The sequence below is a fragment of the Macaca nemestrina genome, chromosome 7 (genome assembly GCF_043159975.1).
Source record: "Macaca nemestrina isolate mMacNem1 chromosome 7, mMacNem.hap1, whole genome shotgun sequence".
Taxonomy (NCBI): domain Eukaryota; kingdom Metazoa; phylum Chordata; class Mammalia; order Primates; family Cercopithecidae; genus Macaca; species Macaca nemestrina.
This window is the reverse complement of record NC_092131.1, coordinates 172,804,106-172,814,365: the sequence shown is the minus strand read 5'-3', so window position 1 is coordinate 172,814,365 and position 10,260 is coordinate 172,804,106. Positions and strand designations below refer to the sequence as shown.

The 10,260-nt window shown below is 50.0% G+C and overlaps 1 long non-coding RNA gene across 8 annotated transcripts in view; it reads left to right on the top strand.

The window, feature by feature from the left end:
• The first annotated feature begins 5,852 nt into the window (after positions 1-5,852).
• The window catches only part of LOC139355501 (uncharacterized), a 30,916-nt gene continuing 26,508 nt past the window's right edge, over positions 5,853-10,260 (top strand). For 5 of the 8 annotated variants that reach the window (XR_011606264.1, XR_011606266.1, XR_011606263.1 and 2 more), the window contains exons 1-2: positions 6,451-6,545; positions 7,141-7,245. This is a non-coding gene — a long non-coding RNA (uncharacterized lncRNA). Of the gene's footprint in view, positions 6,396-6,450; positions 6,581-7,140; positions 7,246-10,260 lie in introns of those variants that run through there. The other 3 variants (XR_011606265.1, XR_011606260.1, XR_011606262.1) reach the window with 3 other exon arrangements.

The following is a 10,260-nucleotide window of genomic DNA, read 5'->3' as shown; positions in this document are numbered from 1 at the left end:
GGCCCGGGACCTGCGGCAATCCACAGCAGGAGTCAGAGCCTGACTTTCTCGTCTGGGGAGTGAGACGGTGGATCTCGTGGTGTTCAAGGATTCATCCAGCTCTGTTTTCCTGGGCCAAGGGTTTGTCCCAAGACCTGTGGCTGATGCCCTGGGCTCCAGCCTCTCTAACCAAGGGAGCAGGGCCAAGCTGAAGTCGGCCTCCGCATTCCTGGCTTTTCATCCCCATCCTGAGCTGCCTGTCTCTGGGTTCCCCGTCAGTGCTGATGCCCCTTGAGGAGAAGCCTCCCAGAGGAAGAGTTGGCCAAAAGGGGTGTTTATGTGTGACTTGGAAGGCAGAAGGAAAGAGACAGCAGTTGCTGTCTGGAGGCGGCCGTGGCTGTCCAGCGTCACTGGCCAGGTCAAGGTCCATTTTGCCTGTACACAGCAAATCTATCACTGTGACACGGGTTTTGCAAAGAAAAAAGATAGATTCACAAGACCGCCAAGTGAGGAGGTGGGAGAACAGCGCTCAAATCCTTATCTCCCTGGAGATAAGGCTGAGGGCTGTTTCTAGGTTAGGGAAGTGTGATGGTCTAAGATGTGGGGGGAGGTGATTGGCAATGGGGAAAAATGAAGTAACAGGTTCATTTTGTGCAAGTGTTATCAGGCAGCTGGCCAAACTTGGTGGCTCATGCCTGTAATCCCAACACTTTGGGAGGCAAAGGCGGGCAGATCACCTGAGGTCAGGAGTGTGAGACCAGCTTGGCCAACATGGTGAAACCCCGTCTCTATTAAAAATACAAAAATTAGTCTGGACACGATGGCTCATGCCTGTAATCCCAGCACTTTGGGAGGCCGAGGCAGGTGGATCACGAGGTTAGGAGATTGAGACCAACCTGGCTAAAACAGCGAAACCCCATCTCTACTAAAAAAAAAAAAACAAACAAAAAATTAGCCAGACATGGTGGTGGGCACCTATAGTCCCCGCTTCTCAGGAGGCTGAGGCAGGAGAATGGTGCGAACCCACGAGACGGAGCTTGCAGTGAGCTGAGATCGCACCACTGCATTCCAGCCTGGGTGGCAGAGCGAGACTCTGTCTCAGAAAAAAAAAAAAAATACAAAAATTAGCTGGGCATGGTGGTTGCACCTGTAATCCCAGCTACTCGGGAGGCTGAGGTGGGAGAAGTGCTTGAACTCAGGCGGCAAAGGTTGCAGTGAGCTGAGATCACGCCACTGCACTCCAGTCTGGGCCACAGAGCAAGACCTTGTCGCAAAAAAAAAAAAAAAAAAAAAAAAGTGTCATCAGGCTTCTTGGCATTTCATAGGACATAAGTACAGAAAATGGTGGCATTAGCATGATCTGAAGGTGGAGTGTTGGGCTCTGAAGGTGGAGTTTTGGACCCTCTGATGTCAAAATGGACCTTTTCTCAGGCACGTGCATGGGTCCAGTTAAAGGGTCAGTGGTCTCAACCGGTTTGAATTGGACAGGAGTTGGCCCAAGGTCCTGAAAGACAATGGAAGCACCATGGCCATGGTGATCTATGAATGTTATCTATAATGTAGCCAGTGAAGGTTGAGTCTCAGCGGTCAGTGTACCGTGGCCTTCGGGTTCATGGAAAAAGGAAAAAACAATAATACGAAGCAAGCGGCCGAAAGCAAGCAGGGCAGGCCGCCCTGCACTGTGACCTGCTGTAGCCCCAAGTCCAGCACCAGTCACTTCATCACAGACCCACAGATGGGGGATCCACAAGGCACAGTGGCCCAGAGACCTCTCCAGGTCTCTTAGGTGGCTGGGCATGTTTCAGCTTCTCAGAGTGACTGATTGGTGACCTGCTCGCTCGCTGATGCTCCAGCTGCCTCCCCACACCTCCAGTTCCCAGCCCCTCCACAATCCTGTAAGGTCTAATTCCACAGCAAATCCCTTAGCCTGTTCTCACGTGGTTCTGCTTCTTCCCTCACTGAATCCTGACACTTCCTTCAAGGTGAGCGTAAGCGGCGAGCGCTCTCTGGGCCCTGGGAATGCACCTGAACCAGGATGGCCCTCCCCAGGGGCCTTGCCTTCCTCAGCAGCTCCAGAGGGAGGCTTGCTTCCCTCCGCCCTTAGCAGAATGATTTGTTAAAAGGGTCACATCAGCCCCACACTAGCCCGAAAGGCCTCAGGGACAGGGCAGGGTCTTCGATCCTCATCCCTTAGGGCGGTGAGGAGGAAGCCACAATATACTGGGTACCCGCTTGGTGCTGGATACTTCATCATTTTATCCTCGCAAGAAGCTACTGCCCCAGCTTGCAGTGAAAAGCTGATAGGAGGGAGGTTGCTGGAGCTGGAGTTTGACCCCACACTTGAACCCACGCGTACCAAGTACCAAAGCCCGCAGGTCCCTTGACCTGCCCACCTGCCCACAGCTGCGGCAGCAGGGATTTCTGCCCATGTCTGGCCTCTGCTGGGCCCTGAGGTCCTGGCTCCCGGGCCTTGCTGCTCTCTGCATCCCATGGCTCCCCCTAGGAGGAAGGAAGTCTTGGAAAGGATGCATTCACCTGTCCAGTCTCTATAATAATTATTATTTTATAAATATACATACATATATATTATTGCTATATATATTCTCTGAGCACCATTCTGAATCTTTGTGTTTCACACACATTTTCTCTACCAATACCTTTCACTCCATTTTTCTGCCCAGAAATCCTAAGTGTCCATCAAGTATCAGCTCCAATTGTATCTCCCGATGAAGCCTGTCCTGAGCACTCATAGAGTTCATTCGTCCTTCCAGTGTACTCAAGACTTACCTCTGTAACAAGCGCATTTGGAATACACTGCTTATTGCTTCACCAAGTCTTATTAGGTGCTTCACTGATAGGCAATTAGGTGCGCACCTGTAATCCTAGCTACTCAGGAGGTTGAGGCAGGAGAATCGTTTGAACCTGGGAGGCAGAGGATGCAGTGAACCAAGATCGCGCCACTGCACTCCAGCCGGGGCGACCAAGCCAGACTGTCAAAAACAAAAACAAAAACAAACAAACAAAAAAAAAACCCTGGGTGTGGTGGCTCATGCCTGTAATCTCAGCACTTTGGGAGGCCAAGGCGGGCTGATCACCTGAGGTTGGGAGTTCGAGACCAGCCTGACCAACATGGAGAAACCCCATCCCTACTAAAAATACAAAATTAGCCAGGCGTGGTGGTGCAGGACTGTAATCCCAGCTAGTTGGGAGGCTGAGGCAGGAGAATCGCTTGAACCCAGGAGGCAGAAGTTGCGGTGAGCTGAGTCACACCATTGCATTTCAGCCTGGGCAACAAGAGCCAAACTCCATCTCAAACAACCAACCAACCGAAGGAAAAACAAAACAAAAGAAAAAACACAGTGTAACAAGTTATTATAAAGTCACTGCTCAGGGACCAGCTTGCCCGTCCTGTGCCTCTAGAGGGAAGCTCCCGCCCACTGTTCTTCAGAGTTTTGTATCTTGAGTACAGGAGTCAACAAACTAGGCCTATGCACCACATCTGGCACCCAGCCTTTATTTATTTTTTGAGATGGAGTCTCTGTCCCCCAGGTTGCAGTGGAGTGGCACGATCTCTGCTCACTGCAACCTCCGCCTACTGCGTTCAAGCAATTCTCCTGACTCAGCCTCCCGAGTAGCTGGGATGACAGGTGCATGCCACCACACCTAGCTAATTTTTGTATTTTTGGTAGAGATGGGCGTTGGCCTCTCAAACTGCTGGGATTATAGGCATGAGCCATGATGCCTGACCCAGGCTTTTTGAAAATGAAGGTTTTGGCCAGCACAGTGGCTCACGTCTGTAATCCCAGCACTTTGGGAGGCCAAGGCAGGCGGATAACCTGAGGTCAGGAGTTCGAACCCAGCCTGGCCAACAAGATGAAACCCCGTCTCTACCAAAAATACAAAAATTAGCCAGGAGTGATGGCATGCACATGTAATGCCAGCTACTTGGGAGTCTGAGGCAGGAGAATCACTTGAACCCAGGAGGCAGAGGTCGCAGTGAGCCGAGATCACGCGATTGCACTCCATCCAGCCTTGGCAACAAGAGCGAAACTCCATCCCAAAAAAATAAAAAATAAAAAATAAAAAATGATGTCCTTTTTTGCATCTCAACCCTTTTTTATTTTTTTTATTTTGAGACAGGGTCTCACTGTGTTGCCCAGGTTGGAGTGCAGGAGCCTGATGTTAGCTCACTGCAGCCTCGACCTCCCCAGCTCACATGATCCTCCCCCCTCAGCCTTCCAAACAGCTGGGACCACAGGTGGGCACCACCATGCCCGCCTAATTTTTGTATTTTTTGTAGAAATGGGATTATGCCATGTTGCCCAGGCTGATCTTGACTTCAGGGCTCAAGTAATCTCTCTGCCTCCACCTCCCGAAGTGCTGGGATTACAGGCGTGAGCCACCATGCCCAGCCCTGCTTTAAATTAAAGTGTATTTCACTTGATATTAGTACAGCCACTTTGGCGGTTTTTTGCTTACTATTTAAATGTTGTATCTTTGTATCCTTTTACTTTCAATCTGTTTATTTTAATTTAAAATGTTTATCTTGTAGATAGCACATTGATGGATCATATTTTCTTTTTTAATCCTTTCAGCCAGTCGGCTTTTCTTTTTTTGTGAGACAGAGTTTTGCTCGTCACCCAGGCTGGAGTGCAATGGTGCGATCTCAGCTCACTGCAACCTCTGCCTCCTGGGTTCAAGCGATTCCACAGCCTCAGCCTCCTGAGTAGTTGGGATTACAGGCGCCTGAAACCATGCCTGGCTAATTTTCGTATTTTTAATAGAGACGGGGGTTTCTTTACGTTAGTCAGGCTGGTCTTGAACTCCTGACATCAGGTGATCCACCACCTCAGCCTCCCAAAGTGCTGGGGTTACAGGCGTAAGCCACCGCACCCGGCCAAAGTGGTGGATTTTTTTCCTCAGAAAATCTATTCCATTCTTTTTCCAGAAACCAAGTTTGTACAACTAAAATAAATATTTATACTCTACTTTTTTTGTTCTGAGGTCTTATTGAGTTTTAATAGAATTTCATCTTTACATGTTTTAAAAAATTAGAAAATACAGATAAACCATAACTAAATAAATAATAACATCTTTTCCTTCTGTTCAAAGTTCATTACTATTAGCCGAGTGCAGTGGCTCACACTTGTAATCCCAGCATTTTGGGAGACAGAGGCGGACGGATCACTTGAGCCTAGGAGTTCGACACCAGCCTGGGCAACATGGCAAACCCCGGTCTCTACAAAAAATACAAAAATTAGCTAGGCGTGGTTGCTTGTGCCTGCAGTCCTAGCTACTGGCAAGGCTGAGGTTGAGAACCACGTGAACCCGGTAAGTCAAGGCTGCAGTGGTGCAGCCTCTGTCCTCCAGGCTGGAGTGCAGTGGTGCAATCTCGGCTCACTGCAATCTCCGCCTCCCAGGTTCAAGCAATCCTCCTGCCTCAGCCTCCCAAGTAGCCGGGATTACAGGCGCTCACCACCACACCTGGCTAATTTTTGTATTTTTAGTAGAAAGGAGGTCTCACCATGTTGGCCAGGCTGATCTTGAACTCCTGACCTCAAATAATCCACCTGCCTCGGCCTCCCAAAGTGCTGGGATTACAGGCGTGACCACCATGCCCTTTTTCCTTCTTAGAGGCAGGATGTCACTCTGTCACCCAGGCTGGAGTGCAGTGGCATGATCTCAGCTCACTGTATCATTGACCTCCCAGGCTGAGGCGATTCTCCTGCCTCAGCCTCCCGAGCAGCTGGGATCACAGGTGTGCACCACCACACCTGGCTAATTGTTAATTTTTTTTTTTTTTGGAGATGGGGTCTTGCTATGTTGCCCAGTCTGGCAACATGGGATCCTCCAACTCCTGGCTTTGAGGGATCCTCCCACTTCGGCCTCCCAAAGCCCTGAAAATTACAGACGTGAGACACCATGCCCAGCCTATATTGTTGCATATTTCTTCCATTGTGTTTTGTGGTCGCTGGAGGTCTGTTTCTTCTTGGATTCCCTGCACAGTGTTCCACAGCTGCTCCACGTAATCTGCCCAAGACTTCTGCTGCATTCAGTTGAACACACAGGAGGAAACTTCACTCCCCAGCCGACCACACGAAGATCCGTTCTCATCCCCAGGGCAGCTGCTCTGGCCACTCCACCCGCGCCCTGGATAGCTCCAGTTGCTGTGAGCGCGACCACCCGCCGCGTGATTAAGAGCGCTGCGGGCCGGGCAGTCTCCCGTGGGAATGGGGGCGTGGGTGAGTGCGACGGAAATCCCGCCTTCCGGCGCCCGCGCTTGACCCTGGCCTCAGAGGGTGAGCTCCAAGTAGGAAGATAAGCAGGATTGCGGGAAGCGGGAGAGCCCGGAGGACTGCGAAGCGCTCGTCTTCACCATTGGCTGCGCCCGCGGAGCAGCCTCGTTGCGATTGGCCGTACGCGGGGGGGTGTGGGGGGGCGCGAGAGTGTCGCGTGCGCCCGCCGCTAGGGCAGTTAGAGGCGCGGGGATCAGGGCTGAGCCGGCGGCTGCTGGGAGGCTGTGTCCGGACGCCGGCGGGGCCACGCGGCCCGGCTCTGCTTGTCAGGTCCTGGGGCACCGGGGCAGCCCATGGCGGAGGCGGTGAGGGCGCGGGGCTGGCGGGCGGCCGGGCCTGGGAGGCAGGCGTGGGCGCGGCGGCCGCACCGGGGCCTGCGCTGATAGCCCGCGGGGCAGTCTCGGGCCTCTCTCCATCTCTTAAGTGGTGGTGGCTGTGGGTTTTTCTGCAGGCGATCGTTTTGAGTAATTTGTTTCACGCACGCGCCCTGCTGTGGGGTAAATGCTGCTTTCATGTGTCCGTTGAAACGGTGGGTTTCCTGTCGTGTGTGTGTACCTTTTGCATTTGAGGGCAGATGACATTGTGACTTGGTCTCCTGTGACCGTCCATTCTCAAGGTCTCGCCAGCGTGGTGCGGAAACCCGGCCCACCCTGCTTACCTTGGAAGGAGGCTTTCCCTTCCCCACCTCCCTTTCCCCTCCATCTCTTCCCTGTTTCCCTCTCTCCCCTCACTCCCGTCCCCCAGCTCTTCTCTCCCCTCTTGCTGTTCTCTCTTGCTCTCTCTTTTTTCTGCATTAAACATTTCGGGAGTGTCTTTGTAAATTATTAAAAAGCGTTAGTTTTTAAACATGTGTGTTTACTTGCAGGCCTGAGAACCGGGAGGACGCTGGAGAAAAGCTGCCCTGTGAATCTTTGTTTGGCTGTCCAGGCTCGCCTTGACTCCAAATGTTCCGTTGAAAACAGATGCACAGGTGGGGTTTGCCATGTCTTTTTCTTGGCGTGTTTCTGCTTCCATGTTTAAATTTATCGTGTAAGGCTATTTTTTTTAGGGCATGTAAGGGGAAGTTAGTTGTATCTTCCTATGTTAGAGGAGCAGGTTTATTTCCTCCTATAACTTAAAATGTAGCAGTCATGGCCGGGCGCGGGGGCTCACGCCTGTAATCCCAGCACTTTGGGAGGCCGAGGCGGATAGATCACGAGGTGAGGAGATCGAGACCATTCTGGCTAACACGGTGAAACCCCGTCTCTACTAGAAATACAAAAAAAATTAGCCGGGCGTGGTAGTGGGCGCCTGTAGTCCCAGCTACTCGGGAGGCGGAGGCAGGAGAATGGCGTGAACACGGGAGGTGGTGGAGCTTGCAGTCAGCCGAGATCTCTCCACTGCACTCCAGCCTGGGCGACAGAGCGAGACTCCGTCTAAAAAAAAAATAAGGTAGCAGTCTTTATGGCTGTTTTTGTAGATTGTGCACGGCTGCCTTTTAATTAGTTTCTTGCAAGTGCACTACCCTTGAGATCTATTAATAGGCAGAATTTTTTTCCTATTTATTATTACTGGCTAAGAAATCTGCCACACTCCTCACCATATCATGATGACTGTTATTTGTTACTGATAGTATTTGAGCTGTTTAGTTAACTGTGGAGGGGAAAATTGGAGAAGTCAGTTGCAGTATTTATGGCCGAGAGAAACTCACTCATTTTATGAGGTCTTGTGTTGGTGTTTCTGGAGAGACAAGAGTGAGTTCAGTTGAGCTGTTTGTTTTGTATTTGTAACCAATACAAGGACTAAGGACAATTGTGTTGAAACTGAGGTCATGATGTTAGGATCTTGAGGGCTGAAGGTTCCAAATCAATGGTGTATGTATAGAATTCTATCTGACTTGAAATTTCCCCTTTCTGGACCTCCGGATGCTGAGGCTGACAGTGTCCATGTGACAGTGCCTTCCCTGACAGGAATCAGAAACCTTTTTTTTTTTTTTTTTTTTTTGCATGTATCAGTAATTCATTATATGTTTAAAACTTTTAACCTCTTCCTCCTAGTCCTCAAATACTGATTTGTTAATGAATTAAAACATTTCCCAAAGTGTTTTCTGTGAAAGAATACTTGCAAAAGATACTCAAAGAAAAGTTAAGTACATGGAAAAATCCAAAGTATATGTTTTATTCATTACATTTGATGAAATTTTTTGCTGTACTTTTTCCTCTCGAGAGGGCGTCTTGCTCTGTCGCTCAGGCTGAAGTGCAGTGGCTTGATCCTGGCTCACTGCAACCTCTGCCTCTTGGGTTCAAGCAGTTCTCTGCCTCAGCCTCCTGAGTAGCTGGGATTACAGGCACCCTTTGCCTCGCCCAGCTATTTTTTTTTTTTTTTTTTTTTTTTGAGGTGGAGTCTCGCTCTGTCACCCAGGCTGGAGCGTAGTGTCACCATCTCAGCTCACTGCAAGCTCCGCCTCCCGGGTTCACGCCATTCTCCTGCCTCAGCCTCCCAAGTAGCTGGCACTATAGGCGCCTGCCACCACACCCGGCTAATTTTTTGTATTTTTAGTAGAGACGGGGTCTCACCATGTTAGCCAGGATGGTCTCGATCTCCTGACCTCGTGACCCACCTGCCTTGTCCTCCCAAAGTGCTGGGATTATAGGCGTGAACCACTGCGTCCGGTCCTAATTTTTGTATTTTTAGTAGAGATGGACTTTCACCATATTGGCCAGGCTAGTCTGGAACTCCTGACCTCATGATCCGCCCACCTCGGCCTCCCAAAATGCTGGGATTACAGACGTGAGCTTCCATGCCCGGCCCATGTTTGATGATTTTTTTCGTCCTTTGTTCTTGTAAAAATCATGGTTAGAAAGCAGAGCATAATTGTTCTTTGCATAGATCCCAACTTATTAGGGTTTTTAGGGAGTTTTTTTGGCATTCAGTAAATTTTTTATTTTTAGTGTGGAATGTTGTGTGTTTTTTATTATTAGAAAATATTTGTAGATTTATACATATCAAATTCCATTCTTTTTTTTTGTTTGAGACAGAATCTCACTGTGTTGCCCAGGCTGGAATGCAGTGGCACCATCTCGGCTCACTGCAACCTCCGCCTTCCGAGTTCAAGGGATTCTGCCTCAACCTCCCAAGTAGCTGGGATTACAGGTGTCCGCCACCACACCTGGCTATTTTTTTTTTTTTTTGAGATGGAGTCTCGCTCTGTCGCCCAGGCTAAAGTGCAGTGGTGTGATCTCGGCTCACTGCAACTTCTGCCTCCCAGGTTCAAGCAATTCTCCTGCCTCGGCCTCCCGAGTAGCTGGCATTACAGGCACCCGCCACCACTTACCTCCACCTCCCGGGTTTAAGCGATTCTCTGCCTCAGCCTCCTGAGTAGCTGAGATTACAGGTGCACGCCAGCACTCCTGGATAATTTTTGACTTTTTAGTAGAGACAGGGTGTCACCATGTTGGTCAGGCTGGTCTTGAATTCCTGACCTCGTGATCCACCCACCTCGGCCTCCCAAAGTGCTGGGATTACAGGTGTGAGCCACATTTTTAGTAGAGACGAGGTATCACCATGTTGGCCAGGCTGGTCTCGAACTCCTGACCTCAAGTGATCCTCTCACCTCGGCCTCCCAGAGTGCTAGGATTACAGATATGAAGTACTGCACCCAGCCTAATTTTGTATTTTTAGTAGAGATGGGGTTTTGCCATGTTGGCCAGGCTGCTCTAGAACTCCTAGGTTCAAGTGATCCTCCTGCATTGACCTCTCAAAGTGCTGGGATTACAGGCGTGACCACCACACCTGGCCAGTGGGAGGTCTTCCTTCCCTTCTCTCCAGCATTCTATAAGCAATGTTTTTGGGCAATGTGTGTTCAATTTTCTCTATATATACCTTGAACCCTACAGTAGTCAAAGGAAGAGTAGACAAATATTGAAGCTGATGTGGTGTGGGCTTTGAGCTGGTGGTGCTAATTATTGTTTTCATGGCCTTCAGTGACTTCATCCTGCTTTTGCTG